Source organism: Myotis davidii, unplaced genomic scaffold (assembly GCF_000327345.1).
Source record: "Myotis davidii unplaced genomic scaffold, ASM32734v1 scaffold132, whole genome shotgun sequence".
Taxonomy (NCBI): Eukaryota; Metazoa; Chordata; class Mammalia; order Chiroptera; family Vespertilionidae; genus Myotis; species Myotis davidii.
The window spans coordinates 462-15674 of NW_006285258.1; the positions used below are offsets into that span (position 1 = coordinate 462).

General features: G+C 39.6%; 1 pseudogene; it reads right to left on the bottom strand.

The window, feature by feature from the left end:
* Positions 1 to 15213, bottom strand: part of LOC102763939 — a 199441-nt pseudogene that overhangs the window by 447 nt on the left and 183781 nt on the right.

The following is a 15213-nucleotide window of genomic DNA, read 5'->3' on the forward strand; positions in this document are numbered from 1 at the left end:
AAATCCTAGTTTTTTTCTCATACTTAACCCATAAGTCTTGTAAGTACAGAATAAGTTCATGTGTGAAAGTTGCTTTCCGAAGGGCGTGGCTTACAGTATTTACTCAATGTATATTAAATTCACTTTTGTCATTATTATTTAGTAATAGTTTAGAGTAAAATGGACTTAAAACACTGACTCTTAACTGGTGGCGTTTTTGCCTCCCATGAACATTTGGTTATATCTGAAGACATTTTTTATTAAAAAACTTGGGGGGTGTAAGGTTGGAAAGACTACTATCTAGTTCTAGTGGGTAAAGAGAGACCAGGGAAACTGTGAAACATCCTGCAATAAACAGAAAAGCCCCCACAACAAAGAAATATCTAAACAAAATTATCAATAGTCCCAAGGCTCAGAAACCCTCAGAGAAAAGCATCTAGCTGGCTAGCTAGTTGTCTTTTCATCCATCTATCTATCAATAAAAATTGGTTTTGAAACAGCTACACTAATTGAATTGCTGTTATGTTGGTTGATAATAAAAAGCAAACTACATCTCTAAACTGAAGTTCACAGCAGATATGAATCCTAGAGGATGGGAACAGAACATAGAATTCAGAAAAAAATTTTGGTACTGCTGGTGATCAAAAACTGAAGTCCATTATTATCAAGTCATTAAAGGTAGAAACCAGGGTATTGCTATCAGAAAGTAGAACAATATTAATATCACTTGCTTCTCTGTCAATGAAGGGATAACAGAAGAAAAAAAGCAAAAAAAAAAAAAAAAAGCAGTCAAAACAGAGACCGCTAAGGCCAGTGAAACTCATATGGAAAGTGACGTCTTAAAAACCCAGGCTCAGGACCCTGCTGCTTTACTGAAGGGAAAATGAGAGAACCTGAAGTGCCATGGAAAGAATTTCTGGTCTGTCTCCTGGGGGAATGAGCCTCCTGTTCAAGTAAATAACTCTTTTGTGATATATCGGGTGAGAAAGAGAAAAATACAGCAATACAATCAGTCTCCCATGGGGCAGTTGGTAGGTAGAGAGACTGCAGACAACTGGTAGCCAAATGTCTGGCCTGAGGAGGGCAGGGAGCCCCAGGGAAGCAACCAGCAGCCAAAGGGAGGCCTGTGGCGTCTAAGCTAGAGAATGAAAGTGCGTGGAGGAGACAGAATCAGTGAAGAAAATTACAGAAGAGAAAAGGGAATCTGACTAGGATGAGGAGTGCTGGACAAAGTGAAGGAACCTATCTGAGGAGGATTTGTAGCCAGGGCAGAGTGCCCTAGTAATATGATGCACATTAAGTAGATAAACGTGGAGGGAATTCTGAAGGGCAGTTAGATACACAAAGACGGATGTTCATTTCAACCGTTGGAGACAGCAGGACTGAGACACGCCTCCGGGTATTCCGGCCCAGAGACTTTTTACCCAGTCACTGTGCTTTTGGAGGAACTGGTAGTCAGACTTAGCAGGTTTGATCACATTTCATAAGAATGTTCGCATGCAGCAAATATTGAGCTTTTGCTATGAATTTAAACAGATTCTAGTATTTAAAATTAGAGTTGCGGGGTACAGTGGGACTGGGTACAATGTTGGTAGTAGCATAGAGTAGGGCACAGGCAGACAGGCACACATAACCTATTGAACTGCAGGTGCAATATTTATTGAAGATACAATAACACAAATATTATAAGTATAAAATTAATAGGCTTTGAATCTAGAGAAGGAACTTGACTAAAGGAATTGTGGAAAGTATCATGAAGGAGATGATATTTGAACTAAACCTGCATCATCCTATAGGTTGGAGATATTCTCAAGCAACCGATTTTTAATATCAGCTTAGTTTAAGTACTTTCACAAGTTAGTGAGTATGACATGAATGGAGCCTGATTCACAATTGGAACCTGGAGAGAAGAGAATTCAGAGAACAGAAATACCACCCATATGGCACAAAAGTACTCAGATCAAATAAATCCAGCAAATCCTGATGGAGTCTACCTCAGAGAAGGGCAGGGCAAGAAGTTATCGCAGACAGGAGTACTGATGGTACTCTTTACCAAGGAATCTTTTGTCCACTTAGCTTCCTATTAGGAGAGGGTAGGAAAAGCTACTGGCAGGTTTCCTATTAGCCACTAGGAGCAAGGGAGGAGGTAGAAAAGCTGGGCCACTTAATATAGAGGCAAATGAGCCCTTTATGCCTGCAGGTCTTCTGTTATTTCATACATTGTGAATTAATTAATGCTCCTGGTAAAGACTCGGAGTCATTAAGAAAGGCTTAAATATTAGGCAGTGATTTCTATTTAATAGCTAGGGTGATATGTAATAAATTTTAGAAAAATAGGTAAAAGAAACTTTTAGTTTCCAGTTCCAAGGCAAGAAGCTTGGAATTCACCATTTTGTTCTCACAAGTCAAAAGCTGAACAGACTGAAAAATGAACAACTCCTCTTGGATCTAAAATAGGAGAGAAAACAGGGCGAGCCTCTGCTCCTGAGATTGGAGAGACGGCAAACACAAGCACAACTTATGGAAGCAGAGGTGAAAGCTGCCGGGGGACCCTATGCTGGGGGAGGGAAGCCTGAACTATAATGGATAAAGTGCTGGAGGCTCAGTGTGGACAAGTCTGAGAGTTAAAAACTCCAGGGGATGGGGTGCACAATATGGTGAGACTTAGCACAATCCCTTCATATTTCTCGCAGGCAAAGGGGGAAAGAAACTATTTTGAAATACACCTGAGCATTCTTTTCTCCTTAACAAGGCCTGCCCCCAGGAGGAATTCACCAGAGCCTCATCTGCTGGGGTTGGATAAGACCCTAAGTGACCTGAGAAAGAAAAATACAAATTCCAGACCTTCTAGCCATTTTGTCTCACATAAGGGAAGGGTGTGAGGGAGGGGACTGGGACACACATAAAGTTCACAGTCTGGGGGCATAAGCTCACTGAAAGACTGAGACCTAATCATAGAACTCTAGAATACTTCCTGTCCCCCACACGCTTGCTAAAGACCTATTGATACTACTTCCTTTTATCTGGTACATCATGTCTCACTATCAAGAAAATAATTACAAAGCATAAAAAGGCTTTGAAGAGATAGAACAACCTCAGAACCAGACATGGCAAGGACGTTAAAGATGTCAGACTGGAATTTAAAACAACTATGATTAATATGCTAAGGGCTTTAAAGGTCCAAGTGGATAGTATACATGTATAGATGGCCAATATAAGCAGAGATAAAAATCCTAAGAAAGAACCAAAAAACATACTGAAACAGAAGTGAAGAATACCTTCAATAGGCTTATAAATAGACTGGAAATAGCTGAGGAAAGAATCTTGGAGCTACAGGATATGTCAATAGAATCCTTGAAAACTGAAAAGCAGAGAGAACAAATATTGGGGGGGCGGGGGGAGGCAGGGCGGGGAACCAAAGAATACTCAAGGACTGTGGGTCAACTACAAAAGGTATAACATGTGCATAACGAGAATATCAGAAGGAGAAGAAAGAGTAAATGAACAGAAGAAATACTTGAAACAATAATGACTTAAAATTTTCCTAAATTAATGTCGAACAACAAATATATTCAGGAAGCTCAGAGAACACCAAGATGGATGAATGGCAAAAACTACACCTAGGCATATGGCTTTCAAATGATAGGAAATCAAGGATAAAGGAAAATCCTGAAAGAAGCAAGAGGGGGGGAAAAAAAAACCTCACATATGCAAGAACAAAGATAAGAAGGATGCAAAATCCTCAACAAAATATTAGCAAATCAAATAGAAGAAATTATAAAAATAATTATTCACCACAACCAAATGGGATTTATCCCACCTATGCAAAGTTGGTTCCACATCTGAAAATCAAGTAATGTAATACATCATATCAATAAACTAAAAAAGATAAATAACATCATCATATCAATAGATACAGAAAAATATTTGCAAAATCCAACAGCCATTTAATAGAGGGGAGATTTCTCAACTTGATAAAGAATATATATTTAAAAAAAACACCTACAGTTAACATTATACTTAATTGCGGAAACATGAAGCTTTCCCACTAAGATCAGGTATAATACAAGAATGTCCCCTCTCACTACTCCTTTTCAACAACATATTGGAAGTTTTTACTAATGCAATAAGACAAGAAAAGGAAATATAAGGCATACTGATTAAGAAGGAAGACATAAAATTGTCTTTGTTTGCAGATGATATTATTGCCTGTGTAGAAAATCTGAATTTAAAAAAAAAAAAACTCCTGAAACTAATAAGTAATTATATTAAGGTTGCAGGATAAAAGGATGATGTATAAAAGCCAATTGCTTTCCTATATACCAGCAATGAACAAGTGGATTTTAAGATGAAAAACTCCTCAATATCATTTACATTAGCATCACAAAATATGAAATACTTAGGTATACCTCTAACAAAACATGTGTAAAATCTATATAAGGAAAACTACAGAATGGAATGAACAATATCAAGAAAACTAAAAGGAAAATATTTCATGTTCATGGTTAGAAAGAGCCAATATTGTCAAGATGTTGATTCTTCCCAACTTGATTGATAGATCCAATGCAATTTCAATCAAAATCCCAGCAAGTTATTTTATGGATATTGACAAACTGGTTCTAAAATTTATAGAGAGTGAAAGTCTCAAAATGGCCAACACAATATTAAAAACGAACAAAATTGGAGGATTGACACTACCAAACTTTGACTTACTATAAAGTTATAATAACCAAGACAGCATGGTATTAGTGAAAGAATGGACAGATAGATCAATGGAACAGAATAGAGCAGCTATTTTCAACCTTTTCCATCCCATGGCACACATAAACTAATTAGTAAAATTCTGCAGCACACCAAAATATATATTTTTTGCTGATCTGACAAAAAAATAGGTATAATTTTGATTCATTCACACCACATAATTCGTGTTGTGTTGGCTGTTGTTATTTTTTTTTATTTGACAATCTAAGGGAAAAGAGGGCAGTACCCCTAACTAGTCAGGTGTTGCATGTTTTAAGAATTCTTGCAGGACACTAGTGTGCCTGAAAATCACTGGAATAGAGTGTCCAGAAGTAGACCCTTATAAATGTAGTCAACTGATTTTTGCAAAGAAGCAAAGAGAACGCAATGGAGCTAATAGTTTCTTCAACAGATGATGCTGGAACAACTGGATATCCAAAAAACTGGCACAGACCTAATACCCTTTACAAAAATCAACTCAAAATGGATTATAAACCAAAATGTAAAATGCAAAACCAATAACATTATATAGGTTCTGGTGTACAATTCTGTAATTTATCATCTGTATATTGCATTGTGTGCTGAGTCTAGTTTCCTCTCATCACCATATATTCGACCCCCTTCACCCTCAGTGTGGCTGTTGTTCCCTACCTTCTGCTATTTTGCTCTATGTCCTATTTCAAAGGACCCTTACCCATTTTGTGTTCAAAGTGCCCTCTGCCCTTGCCCATTTTACCTGTTCTTTCAGATGTCCTATGTGCCACAAAATCTTTGCAGTTTTTGAATGTTTCTCTCACATATAAGAAGCACAGCAAGGGACAATAATGACATTACCTAGCATTTATTAATTATTTACCATAACCACAAAGGTGAGAAATCCTCCTTTAATCCTCTAAACAATCTTATTTTATAGATGAGGAAGCTGAGACACAGAGAGGTGTAATCATTTGCTCAGGGTCATGGACGAAACCAACTTTGGCCCCAGGCAGACTGAGCTATTTCGTTTTTAATGACCATCAGAGTAATATCAACTGCGGAACATTGCAGTTGTTTTCCAAATGATGATGGGGCTGAGGTTTCAACTAGAGTTACATTTAGTGTAGGTGTGTATGTAGCATGTATGTAAGCTCTAGATTTTGAGGGGCATAAATATATAAAATCTGGGAAAGAAAAAAAAAATCCATCCATGAGCCTTTTCTGCAGCACTACAAAACCAGAGGTCAAGAGTGGGGGAAGGGAGGCACTGTCATAGAAAAAAATATATATAACTGCCCATTTCTCTTGGCAGTACCTGGGTGATTGCTGGCTCCTTGGCATTAATCACATGTCAGAAATTACCTTCCCCACACCTGACACTCCTACCTTGACAATTTTTGCCTCCTTGCTCATGAGTGATGGGATGATGGTTAGGCCCTATCCATCATGCATTTTGATCAGACTGTCATCCCTGGGTGACTCACATCTCCTGGTTGGGACTGGCCCCAAAGATGTCAGCCCCAAAGTGATATCTTGTGATGGTTGGGTAGATGGTTCTGGAAGCAGATTGATGGCAGTCAGGGCTTGCTGTATGCCAGAACCAGGTTGCCTGCTGTGACACATGAGCTGCACTCATATAAAAGTGCAGCACAAAGAGGCTGCGGGCCTGTGTCTACCTCTTAGCATAAGGATGAGCTTAATTTCACTCGTGCTCAGCTGTGCTTCATCTGGGGTCAAGGACGGGTCAGAGAAGAACAGAATTCTAAACTAGTAAGAAGGCAGAGTCTCTATGTTGTGTGAACAAATGACTCAGAACACCTTGCTGCCAACCTGGGAAACAAAAGAATTGGAGGTGTATGGAAGAGAATGTTTCTAGGGCTCTGAAGACTGAAGAACTCCAAAGCAGAAAGATTGGGAGAAATCATGAAATATCTAAGGGAGGCCTCTGCTTTCAGAAGAATTAATAGTTTGTGGTTAGCACTATACTCTCTGGGTAATTTCGTAATTCAAGGTCAGTTAAATCCTTCTCCAATGGCAAAGACCAGAGGCCTTTTTTAAAAAAACCTTTTACAGTTTCCCTGATCTTTTATCCACATTAGTGGCTGCTGCTTCCCCTCCTTGGTATGCTCTTCTTCACATCATCCATTGTTTAATAATCTGGACCCATCAAAAATTTTTTCTCTAGTCCTGAACCTGTAGTGAGCCATTCTTACTCAATATTGTTCTGCACTTTGGTCTTTATTACATAATTCATGAACTATATTTTCCTATTATACCTTTCTAGGTATGTTTTATGGAAACAGCAGGTTTATAAACCTGGCGTCTGCATGTAGAGCTGTTTTATATCATCTCCCTCCCAGTTGATTAGGAGGTGTTTGAGAGTAGGGATTGGATTAGGGATTATATCTCATTTGTTTTGGATTCCCTAGTATTTAGCACTAGTGTATGCTCTGGGAATGTTAACTGACTGATGATATTTATGCCTTTGTCCTCTGATGATGCCTAGCACAGGGCTAGGTACCTAAAAGCTGAGTGAGAGCTATTGACAGGTTCAAGTAGGGACTAATGTCTTATTTCGAACCCTCAGCAAGCCTTTTACAGGTTCCTTTTCTAATGTTTACCACCAATCTTTTGTTCATTCATTATGTTCACTCAATCACTCATTCACTCACATATTCCTTCAACATTTATTTACACCACTGATGCCACTGACCCTCCTTGTGACTTTGGTCTTCTCTGTGACTCAGTTACCTCATTCATAAAGTAGAGATAATAGCCCGGCTGGTGTGGCTAAGTAGTTGACTGTTAACCTATGAACCAGGAGGTAATGGTGCGATTCCTGGTCAGGGCACATGTCCTTAGTTTGGGGCTCTAAACCCCGTAAAAGGCATGCAGGAGGCAGCTGATCAATGATTCTCTCTCATCATTGATGTTTCTATCTCCCTCCCTCTCTCTCTTCATTTCTTTCTGAAATCAAAAATATATTAAAAAAAGAGAGAAAAACAGTTGCTTCTTATAGGGTTATTGTAAAGATAAAACAGTGTGTGTGTTTGTGTATGTTTCTGTATGTAGCACTTAGAATAATACCTAGTATAGCCCAAGAACTTGTCATTTTTGTCTTCAGAGAAAATGGTGCCAAATGCATTGAGAAGGACATTCTAAGACTCCAGAGCATCATTTTTCTCCTTTGAATCTAAAATATATGCCAAATACATATTCCTATTTCCCAATACCACTGCTATTACACTGCTCTCTCATGAAGCTTCTCCCACAGCAAAAGGGGGAGAGCAATATGGCGGAGGGCTGGCTAAGGTGAAAATCAGCATACATTGGGTTTCCATGGAAACTCACTCATTTATTATTGGTCTGCTAAACTGATCATCATCAGGTAACTTACAAGTACTTTTGTCCGTGATTGTGACTCCCCACTGGGTTATAAAAAAAATGAACAACGTGAGATGCAGAAGGATGTAAAGAAATAAAATAAAAACATTTTAAAAATGAGATGTTACGTCAGCATTCCCCAAACTGAGTCCTGAAAAACTTTTTGATTATATAAGGAGAAAAGAACTCTTGGTGAAAACATTTGGGAAACCTTAAATTCCGCAGGTCAGGCCATAGGGTGAGCATTCCCCCTAGTCCCGGTTTGGAGTCCTCTCTCATGGATCACCACTGTCACCTCCTGCCTGAACCCTCAGCCTCTCATTTTCTTTACCTGATCACACTACCCCCCATTTGAACTCCTTGGCAGTTCCTCATTCCCATTAGCACAGGATCCAAATGTCTTGGTGTGGTTTGCAAAGCTCTTCAGGATCTGGGCCACAAACCATGTTCCAACCTCCCCTCCAATGTTCTCCAAACCCATCCTGCAGCCTGTTCACACCGGAGATTTGTTCTTCCCTGACATGGCTTGGACGCCCATCCCCTCTGCTCATACTATTTCCTCTGCCTGGAATAACATGTTCATGTTCATAAGCACAGACTTATTTAATCCTCACAGCAACACGATGGGGCACAAGCTCTTATTAGCCCTTTAACAGCTGAGAAAGCCGGGGTGAAGGGCTGTTTAATAGTTTGGCAGTTGTGACACAGGCCGTAACAGAATGGATGTGAACATAGACGGTTGAGCTCTGGACCCAATGCCTTTAAGTCTTAGGCTTCCCTGCCTCTGAGAAGTTGACACACAGACACAGAGATTAACTGCTAGGATCCAGCTCAACTTAAGCTTCTTTCTGAATAAATATATACTCTCTTCTTCCCAGAAGAATGAATAAATTATACTATTATGCTTTCTCCACCAGGAATATACATATGTTACACATTCCCATTATAACTCAGCTTTTTCGATTGCAATGCTCTTTTAGTTGTTTCCTCTATGGAACCGTGAGTCCCTCGGGAACAGAGACACCCTTTACAAATATCCTGACATCATCTCTGTCCTAACAGCCAGGCACAACCCCTGGTTCGTCTGAGGCACTTAAGCCTTTATGGAGAGAAATCTTTATGGAGAGGAATTAAAATGAATCTGTTTGAAGGTAATGGGAGCCTGTGGTGATAGCTTGGCTATGATTTCTGTCCAACAGTTTCCAGGCACATGACCGATATAAGTGCAAACCCCTTGTCAAAAATGACAGTGTCTGCTAAACTGTGTGTTGCAAGCAAGAGATTCTGAACTGCAATTGTTGCAGCAGGGTTCTAATGGAACCCGAAGTACTTTGGAGAGAGGCCACCTTAGTCAAGAACTCCTTCCCCTGAAATGGCCATGGAAAATCAATTTGGCTTCCTGTCTGATTTCTTGGTCACTTTGTACAGTTATAGGTGTTCTTGGTATGCAGTGGCTCCTCCACGGTCCTTTCACGATCGGAATCAATTGCAAGCCCTTAGATCTGACTCCCACTCAGTGTTTCATGCCCCGGGAAGAGCTCACCCACAGTCCAGAGGACAGGATTCCCACACATGTTTGACACCTCATGCATGGGGCTCTGGGCTCGGGCCAAGAGTGTAGGAATGGGCAAGACACAACCATTGTCTCAAAAAAGTTCAGTCTTTTAGGTGGCAGGCAGAGCAGCCAATATTATGGTAGGTCACACTGTGGAACCCTGTGGGGACTGAGGGGCTTTCCATCCCCTTTGTAAGGGATTAGCTTTGTAAAGGAGGTGTTGCTTGGGCTGGGACTTTAAGGTAGTAGAAATCAGTCAGAAAAGAGGGAACCTCAATTGCATTGTGAATTCTTGAACGCATCCACTCTGCTCCCTTTTCTGGTCTTCCAGAACAGTCTCCTAAGTACCTGTCCCACTCACTTTCTCTCTTGTGATTCTCTAACTTGTTTGTCATACAGAAGCTACAGCATTTGTTTATAAACATGAATTGAATCATGATGCAACTTTGCTTAAATCCAACCAATAATTTCTGATTTCACTGAAACAAAACTCCTTGCTATGCGCTGTAAGGCCCTGCTTAGTCTGACAACTGGCTACCCCTTCATCTTAACTTTGTTCTGCACATCCCCTCCCCACCCACCACACACACACCAACTATAGCTACCCTGGCCTTTATTCAAGTCATTGAACCTGAACCTGAGAAAGTCTTTCACACTTAGAACCTGCCCATGCTGTTTCCTCTCTCTCAGGAATCTTGGCCCCAGGTTCACCTGGCACATTTTAAACATCACCACCTCCTCCCCGACATCCCCATCCAGTCTCTGTTAACACTGGGGTTTTTGTTTTCCTTCCCAGCACCTAGCACCATCTGTCATTAATTAATTTATGTTTGTTTGTTTATTTATTTGTTTGTTTATTTCTGGCAGAGTGTGGGTGTTTTCTTTGTTAACAACACTAGACCATAAACTGCAGGCCTTAAATCGTGTTGCCTTACTCCCTATTTATACAATTGCCCTTGGTATGGTATATGGCTATCCCCACCCCCAAATATTTATTGAATGAGAAAAGAAAGGCATGGGGGCTTGAGGAAAGAGTCCACTTAGGAGCTACAATAGTTAATTGTGATACACTATGGTGATGAGTAGGTATGTGGGTGTCAGGATATGAGGCTGAAGAGGCAGGCAGAGGTCAGGTTGTAAAGTGTTTTGTATGCCATTTGGAGTGATGAGAATGGCATCCCCAAATGACCAGAAACTGCTGGGGAGTGGTAAAGCAGTGTGTTGACACATAATGAGGTTTTTGGTGTTTTGACCAAGGTCACCCATGTAAGAAAGTATGACCTTGGGGACAAAGAATGCTTAGTCTCTGCTCTGTGTACATCTGCAGGATTTCGAAAGGAAATGCTGAAACCATTGGCCTAAGCACAATAATTATATCCTGTTTCTTGCTAATTGCTAACTATTTTATTGCTTTTTTCTTTCTACCAATTGAGAGACTACTTTGGGGAAGTAAGCAATGACTGATCTTATTTCTTAAATGGTACAATAATTTAAGAGAAACTATGACCATTGTACACTATTTTCTACCTCCTTTCCCACCTGAAACATAAATATATGATCATTTGTCATTTTCACACTCTGACAAACCCTTTCCATATTTTTGTTTTTATTACCAAACACTGTAAGATGTACAAAATGCACATGATATAGTAAAACAGTAAAAATTATATATTGCTTCCCAAACTGACTCTATTGCAAAAGAACTAAGCAGGATGTCTCTCAGGATATATTTATACAATTGAGATCAAATGCAATATATCCTGGATTCTCCCTCTGCCTAACCCCCAATTATTTGACCAATGGGTAGCTTTTCATGTTTCATACTGAAAATGTCCTTTTGATTAATCTGTACAAGTTCCAGCTTTACTTAGTAAAGGCATCTATACGCTTTGAATATTTTCTAGAAAAAAACAACATGTTGAATCTGAATAAAAGTATTCTCACTACACAATAGTTATCAAAAAGTAAATTGTAAGAGAGTCATATATTAATGACCTGAACTGAGTCCTGTTATATTCTTAAATGTAACTGGTATAGAATAATTGAGCAGTACTATCTAAAAACAGATTAAACTAAGACCACAAGATAGATTTTTTTTTTACCAACTTTATATCTAATTCCTGACAATGAATTATATTTTTCCTTTTAGTCTTTCCCCTAATTTTTTAGGAATTCTAACAATAGTTTTATTTTCTATCAAATGTGAACATAATTGAATTCCAAAGTATTAAAAATATTTGATTTTTAGTTTTTATTAGCTACAGTTTTGTACCTTTAATCCCTCTTGTATCACCAACAGAATCTAAGCAATCTCAGAAAATGTCTCCAAATACTCAGTTCAACCACCTTCTTCCAACCCGGTCCCTCAAATGGAGAACTTATGCTAACTCTAAGGGGATGATTTCTTTTCTAGAGACCATCTAGATCTCTTCTTTGAGGGCAGCACAGCACACCTTTGCTCTTGTCTTTTCAGCTCTTCCGGTTGGATGCATGTCAAAGAAAACCCTTCTATATACAAAATTAAAGAAATTCATAATCAAAATATGGGACTCCATCAGGGCTTATTTACATATATTTTGGTTGAGTCCAGAAGCATGTTAGATTTTACAGGAGATGAAATATGTAAATCTACTAGGTTACGCCAAGCTTTGGCTTTTTGTGCTATGAAATTCTCAGCGATTTTCAGATATGTCTGCTGCAATAAACATTGGATTGCACTGAAGTATTTCCCGCAAGATAGCTCACTGTGTTTCCATCAACATTGAGCATGCTCTTCACTCTGGAAGAGGCTGAAAGTCTACAGCAGGGTAAGTGGGGGTGGGGGGGGTGTGATCCAGATTTCTCTTTGCACTTTCATTTTTCAAGAGCAAACCTGTTATTGTCAAGTAACTCTGAAATTCCACTTTGAGATGAAACTGAAATTGAGCTCTGAAAACCTCAATTGAAAAGCACCAAATTACAGGTGAATTTATGTTTAAACACCAGACTCACTAGCTTTCTGATAATTTCTTCTGGGTGAGGAGGGGGATGTATGTGCACAGAATCTGGGATGCCAGCTAGCCCCATTTCCCTTTCTACAGTAATAACCTCATTGATTTCCTAACACTGTGGTATTTCATATCCCATAAACAAAGTGTATATCTTCTCTTGGCAACTTGTTAGATGCTCTACCACAAATATTAACATTGAAATTATGTTCTGTACATCTAATAAAAGTGAATATTTTGATTATCTAAACAAGATGATGAAATGTTTCATTGAATATGAATATTTAGAATGAAATTAGATGGGATATCACAGATTTCACATCAAAGATAGTACCAGATGGCTGTGGGGAGAAAAAACAATAAGATGTCCATGGTTTCCTTGAGAGAATGACCTATTCAATTCTGATAAAGCATTTTTGGAAGCAGAAGATTTTATATATCTCGTATAAAATCTTCTCTTAGGTGGACCCAAATATTTTATTGCCACGTAAGTATTTACTGTTGATAATTTTTTTAGCCCTGATAGAAGATAGAATTTTTCTTTTAAAATGACTGCTTTTAATCTCACTTTAGGGCCAACTGCAAGTGTTAATCAGTTAAATAGGCTTGGCTAAGGATATGCATTCCAGGCAACAAGGACAACAGATAGTAATGGCTACCAAGGTGCCTGCTCTGAAAGAGGGCAGAGCTGGAAACTGTCCACTGGCCTCTCCATGTCCACTCTGCACCCTTCTCCATCCTTCTCTATGCCCTGTGACACTGACCCAGGTGGACAGCATCGACAAGTGCCCTTGCCCTCTGGCTTCCAGTTGGTTCTACAGTGACAGATTCTATTAGGTGACAGAGGATGGGCGGAAAGTGAGGATGATGGAGGTTCCCCTCAGCTCCATCCCTGCCACGTCAAGGTGGTTGGCTTGGTCTCTCTACCAGGGGCCCAGGTCCAAGCAGTATTTCTTTTCTTTTTTTCTTTGTTCATCCTCACCGGAGAATATTTTTCCATTGATTTTTAGAGAGAGTAGAAGGGAGGGGGAGAGACAGAGAGAGAGAGAAACATGGATGTGAGAGAGACTGGCCACAGATCAAGCCTGCAAACGAGAAACATGCCCTTGAATGGAATTGAACCTGTGAGCCTTCTGTCCTTGGGCTGATGCTCTACCCACTGATCCACATTGGCTAGAGCTCTAGGTGGTATTTCTTTCCATACGGTGACCCTCACCGGGTTTTTAGAACTGCTCCTGTCTCTTGCTTTTTCAAGGTGGTAATCGCACCAATACTATTAGACCCATCTGCACAATTTATTTCCTAAACCCTGTCCATATTTTTAAAACAGTTCCTATATTACACTCAATTCAGTTGTGAAGTTTGAGTACGCCAGTTCTTTCTTGTTGATAAAAAGATCAAAAGAGTTCATGGAAGAGCAGCACAATGCCCTTCTCAGGAAGGTGGCAGGTCGAGGTCTTTTTATATAAATACTTTTGGTTTTTAATATATATTGGCTTTTTTGGTAGAAATTTCAGGAAACAGTACAATTCAGAGAAAGGTACAGAAATTTCCCATATACCCCTGCATTCACATATGGGCAACCTTCTCATCTTTCACCAGAGTGGTACTATGCTTTTTATAAAAAGAAACACTATAATAATGGACAGATATTATACATTTGTCCAAACCCTTAAAACGTACAACACCAAGAGTGAACCCTGATGTAGAGTACACACTTGGGCTGAGTACCACTCTGGTTCAAATGTTGATAATGGGGAGGTTGCGTCTGGGTGGGGCAGGGGCTAAATAGGAAATCTCTCTATTTCCCCCTCAATTTTCCCATGAACCTAAAATAGCTCTAAAAAAATTGTCTCTAAAACATAAAAAAAAGAAAACTGACAATTTATTTTAAATTTCAGAATTTACAAGAATTTCAAGTATGTCTGTATTTCCACTAGGGAGTAAATACTTTCTGCCTAAATGAGGGAAAAGTAAGGAAGAATTGAGGATAAACCCAAAAGGATACCAAAAAAATATAGATATTCCTGTTTGCCTGTTGGGGAAAGTGTTCAAGAAGCTGGTTTCGGTTGTGTGAAGACAAGAGAGAGGGTTCTAAGCAGGCTGCTGCGCCGTGAGACCCAGGGCCCAAGAATACCTGGAGTAAAAGGGAGCTGAGATGTTGTTTCTTTAAGTGCTCTCTAGTGCTGGACCACTTGCAGTGACTGTTCTGCCAAAGCATAGCTCAGTACATTTCTGGTACCAGGGAGCTCTTACCTCCCAAGGCAGCTCATGCCAATGTGACCTGATCTAATAATTTAGATGAGTCTTCCTTCTGTGGAGCCTCAGGCTGCCTCTCTTCACCTTCCACCCATTGATCCTCCTATGGCCCTAAAGGGCAGCACAGAGGGAGACTGATCTGTCTGCTGCGACAGACTTTCCAAATGAGAAGAAGGCAATCATGCTCTCCCTACATTTTTTTCATCCCCAACCTAAGTCCCTAAGTCCTAGTGATAGAGACATAATTATTGGACACAGACAATATTTCTTTGATCAATGTATGTGACATTTTTTAACAATATATACAATATCTTTCATCAATGTCATGAAATG